This window comes from Rhinopithecus roxellana, chromosome 6 (genome assembly GCF_007565055.1).
Source record: "Rhinopithecus roxellana isolate Shanxi Qingling chromosome 6, ASM756505v1, whole genome shotgun sequence".
Lineage (NCBI taxonomy): Eukaryota > Metazoa > Chordata > Mammalia > Primates > Cercopithecidae > Rhinopithecus > Rhinopithecus roxellana.
Genome location: NC_044554.1, coordinates 105,054,553 through 105,059,855, shown reverse-complemented (window position 1 = coordinate 105,059,855; position 5,303 = coordinate 105,054,553).

Here is a 5,303-nt window from a genome sequence, read left to right as displayed (position 1 = left end):
GCCTCCTGTCCCTACAAGGGGCATGTGGACAGCAGGGACCTGCGCTACCGTCTGTGGCCTCAATAAAGAAACCGACCACACGGCCCCAGCCTCCTGCGCGTCCTTGTGTTTGCCTCGGTGCCCCTGGGCGGCCCTGCACCTGCCCGGGGTCTCAGCTGCCTCCCAGTTCTGCCTGCAGCACGGACGTGCTCTGTGGCCTCGGGCAGGAGTTGACTGTCTCAGGGCCTGGCCCTCGAAGGTGGACCCTCTCACAGCTTCCTGGCACAGATGAGCTGGTGGGAGCCTCAGAGGAGGCATCCATGCAGACTGGAGCCTGGGAACCCTTGGGTGCTGGGGTCGCCATGTATCCGTGGCCTGAGAGGTGTGACCTCAGTCTCCCAGAACTGGGGCCTGGGATGGGGGATTGTGAGTGGTGGCCCCTGGTCAGGGAGACTTCCTGGTGGCCGGGGCAGGACGTGGTGCGCCCCATCCTTTCTGACTGCCACGGAGTGGATGTCATGGGAGGAGTGTTGAGTCAGGAGTGCAGCTTCCCTGCAAGCCTCAGTCTCCCCATCTGTCGGGGAGAGGCGGGCTTCAGCTGCTTGTCGCTGCACTATTTCAGCTGCTATGGGAGCCTCTGCGGCGGTCCCGGGGAACCCTCAGCCGTGGCAAAGCACCAGTGCTCTCCACCTGGTGGCTGGTGGGGTCGGGACTCCCACGGGTCCCAGCAGGGCCAGAGCAGGTTCAGAGCCTGGAACCCCTGCCGTGTGCACGTGGGCCCTGGGGAGCTTGTGCTGGGCAGGCCTCCGGCGTTCCGTGGCCTTCACTGTCTGCCTTTGAGGGTCTCAGGTCTCCTGGAACGTGAGTTGGGTGTGGGGCATGGAAGGGAGGGTGGGCCGGGGGGCACGGATGGAGCACCATCTCTGCAGTCACAGCTCTGCTCCTGGCAGCTGTTTGGCCTCGGGCTAGGGCACTGCCCTCTCTGAGCCTTTGGTGGATATGGGCTGCCTGGGGGCCACATGAGGACTGGAGGGGCCCACCAGTGTGCCTGGGGCAGGGATGAGGGTAGGGGAGCACAGAGGTGCTCTCTTGCCCTCTGCTGATGGCGAGACCCCTGCTGCCTCCCTCTGTACCCCCTGCTCCCGCTAGCCACTCAGGGCCCCTGTGGAGGGAAAGGGGCTCCCCCAGGTGAGGCCATGGGTCACCTGCACACAGCAATGAGTGGGGAATGGGGCCCGTGCTCTGCCTGGCCCTGAGGCCTCTCTTGGCGTCAGGCCACTGGGATTGAGTGTGTTGGTGGAAACCCCGTGCCTTCCAATGACCGGGAGGCAGTGGCCGGCAGCAGTGGGACCCTGGAGCCCCCAGGAGACTTCTGCAGGGGGGTCTCACCTGGGTGTCAAGGAGTAGGGGTCCCTCGGTGGATGGGCAGGGTGTGCCCCGTTGAAGGAACAGCACAGGCAATGATCTGGGAGCTTGAAGATGTGCGGCGGGACGGGGCGGGTGATGGAGGGAGAGGGGCTCTGTCAGGGCCTGGGCTGGTGGCGACTCTCCAGGTGCAGCGACGTGGCCTCGTTCCTCCGGCACTGGGCGCCTCGGGTGGTTCTGAGCAGAAGCTCCAGGGCCTCTGCTGTGTTAGGAGCATGACACCGTGGAGGGCGGTCTGGACCGAGTCCCGTAGCTGAGACTGTGGGTCCCCCTGGGACCTCAGCCCCCTGCTCACGTCCCAAGGCCGGACCCACGGCAGTGTGGCCTCTTCACCACCAGGGGGAGGCAGAGAGCCACTTAGCGGCGAGGGGCGCCGGGAACCCGGAATAGCTCCGTTCTCCAGGTAGGGAAAATGAGGCTGGGAGAGGGCTACGGCCTCACGTCACACAGCAAGCGAGGTGGGGCCGGGGCGTGTAGCACTTTTGAGACTGGAACAGGAAGGGAGTGTTGTCCAGCAAGTCAGGGGCATGGGCACCTGGGGCTCGGTCCTGCTGTGGACTCACACCCGGGGGTGTCCCACCTCAGGGCCAGGAAACTTCCGCCCCCACCATCAGCCCCCTGCATCTGGGATCCTCAGAAGCAGCCTTGGGGTACCAGGTGGGCTCCAGGCTGGGTACACGGTTGGTGCTTAGTAATCAGAGCCCCAGCAACAAGTGGTCAGGTCCCCCAGGCACTAAGCCAGCGCTGTGGGATGTCCTTGCTGTCCCCCAGGGGCCCAGCACCTGCAGACCCCAGTGACGTCATGGTGAGACAGGCAGGAATGCAGCCCTGGGGCCATGGGCGTTGGCCAGGCCCTGGGATGTTCGTGCTGCAGGAGGCTGTGAGGATGGGCGTGGGACCCCGGAGCAGCCACTCGGGCACACGTGGGGCCGGCTGTGCCACTGCCCCGTTCCTGCAGAGGCTGCCCCAACCCCAATGTGGAAAGGTTTCGGCCCAGGCCCCACCTACCCTAGACAATGCCCTACAACTTTCAGGGAAGGCAGAGGCACGCAGCTCACCAGTGGCCTGGCTGGACGTCACCCACACCTGCCAGAGGCTCCGGGACTTCGTCTCGTGCATGTACAGGTGGCAAGCGCTCCGTGCACATCAGTGGCTTTCTCTCTGCAGACGTGGCCAGGAACAGCCAGTCTTCCTGAATAGATATGGGGATGGGGCCGCGGAGAAGGGGAGGAACTGTTCCCTGACCCACACCCCCGGCGGCCCCTGTATCTGTGCTGGTCTCAACACTGCAGCCTCAGGTCTGGGGAGCAAGGGCTTGAGGAGTGTTCTGGGCTCAGGGACCAGTGTGGTCCTTCCGGTGAGCTCTAGGGTGGGGAGCTGACACTGGCCCCGTGTGGCTGCAGCAGGAGGGACAAGGAGGGAGGCACGGCTGGGCCAAGCAGGGTCTCCACTGGGATGCTTGGAATTCGGACTTGGACTTGAGTGGCCCCTCCAGGCCGGGCACGGGGGCCAGCCCAGCCATTACAGGACACTGGTCTGTGGGAGGGTGGGGGCAGCTGGTGGGGGACTCGTGTTCACCCTTTGGGAAACCGGGACAGGCTTGGGCTGACTCCCAGGAGTTCCTCCAGCCTCACCCCCCCGTCATCCTCGCCCCCTCTGCTCCGGCTTCCCGGCCTTGGCCATGGGCATTTGCATTTGCTGGTCCTGCTGCTGGGACCCCTGCACTCTACACGGCGGGCATCCTGCTATCTCTGCTTAACTGTGCCCTCTTCAGAGAGGCTCCCTGCCCCCACCCTGATTTATTTCTTTCTTTTTAGAGGCAGGGTCTCACTTTGTTGCCCAGACCGGAGTGCAGTGGTGCGATTATGGCTCCCTGCAGCCTTGATCTCCTGGGGTCAAGTGATCCTCCCATTTCAGCTTCCTGAGTAGCTGGGACCCCCAGCCCACACCACAATGCCCAGCTTTTTTTTTTTTTTTTTTTTTTTGAGACGGAGTCTTGCTCTGTCGCCCAGGCTGGAGTGCAGTGGCGCAATCTCAGCTCACTGCAAGCTCCGCCTCCCAGGTTCACGCCATTCTCCTGCCTCAGCCTCCCGAGTAGCTGGGACTACAGGCGCCTGCCACCACGCCTGGCTAATTTTTTTTCTATTTCTAGTAGAGACGGGGTTTCACCATGTTAGCCAGGATGGTCTCGGTCTCCCGACCTTGTGATCCGCCCACCTCGACCTCCCAAAGTGCTGGGATTACAGCTGTGAGCCACCGCGCCCGGCCATGCCTAGCTAATTTAAAAAGTTTTTTTGTAGAAACAGGGTTTTGCCATGTTGCCCAGGCTGGTGTTGAACTCCTGGCCTCAAGCAGCCCTCCTGCCTTGGCGTCCCAAAGTGCTGGGATGACAGGCTTGAGCACACGGCCACCCTGGTTTATTTCCAACACTCGGAACTCACCTGTGTTTAGACGCTTGTTTGGGCTTCCTCTCTGTGATGGATCCTCCGGAGGTCCAGGCTCCTCCGTCTTTCTGCCACACCGTTCTCAGCACCTAGAACGGCACCTGGCACACAGCAGGAACCTGTTGAGGATTTGTTGAATGAATGAATGACACCAGGGCTCAAGGCCACTCCAGGACTCAGTCTTCTCATCTGTCAAGGGGGCTAGCACCCGGCCTAGAGTTGCTAGCTGGTCCACTGGTCCAGGGAGACAGACCTGCCTGAACCTGACTAGTTTTGTACTTGTGGGACCCCGGGGGCTGCCCCTGCCCTGCCCCGGGTGGAAGGATTAAATTAGGTCTCGTGAGTGGTGGAGCCACTGCCAGCGGGCACACACCAGGCACCTCCTGCCCTACCCGGACTGGCTGAGCAGGGGAGGGACAGGGAGGGACTCGGGAAGAGGGCACAACATCTCTTGGGGGATTTTCTGGGCATCTCAGAACAGGGGGCCACCCTGTTCCTTGGGGCCCAGAGAGGGAGTCCAGCCCTGGCCCCGAGTGATGAGGACAGTCTGGCCAGGCCTAACGACCGCCCCCGACCCCGACCTGTGTAGGCTGTGGGGTCCCGGCCCGGGCCTGGGAATGTCCTAGCTGGGTTGCCCAGCAGGGAGTGGGGGACTGACACTCAGAGCAGACCCCAGTCACTTCCGTGACGGGGCCCCCTCACCCCTGCGGGCCCGTCTGCTCTGCCCAGGCCTCCTCCAGCCCCGCCCCTGATGCACAGGAACTGGCTTGACTCTTCCCACAGACAGCACCTCAGCTACCCCCAGACCCCTTTTCAGAGTAGGGCGTTGAGGCCAGAGAGGGGAGGGGCCTTGCCAGGGCAGGCCCAGCTTGGGCTGGGGACAGGGGGGCTGCTCCTGGCTGGGGCAAGAGTTGGAGGGGTCTCCGATGGCGGTATGGTCACGCCCTGTACCATGAAGCTCCTCACAGAAACTAGGGAGTCGTGGGCAACACTCTGTCCCTGTGACAGGGAAACTGAGTCACAGAGTGCCCAGGGCCTCATGGCAGGAGTAGGCAGGGCTTGGTTTTTGTGCCTTAGTCTCCATCTGGGAGGAGGCAGGGAGCAGAGCTCAGACTCCCGCAGTGAGGGCCCCCCATGTGACTCTGCTGCACGGCCCCAGTTGGGGGCTCCCTAGGGGAGGGCCTCTGGGAAGCCCACAGTTACCCCCGAGGTAGAAATGTCTGTGGCCTGCACCTCTGCAGCCTGGCCTCCTTCCAGCCTCGAGCGGCCACTGTGAGGGTGTCCGGGAAGCAGGAGCTTTTCCTGGGTCTCCCCCTGGCTTCTTCCTGCCCCTCCACGTCCCTCCAGGGCCTCATGGGGACCCCAGGGCCAGACATACCCTGCTTCTTGGGTGAATCACGGAGAAGGGGCCTCCTCTGGAGCCCGAGACGCAGGGGGCTGACGGCTGCCATGCAG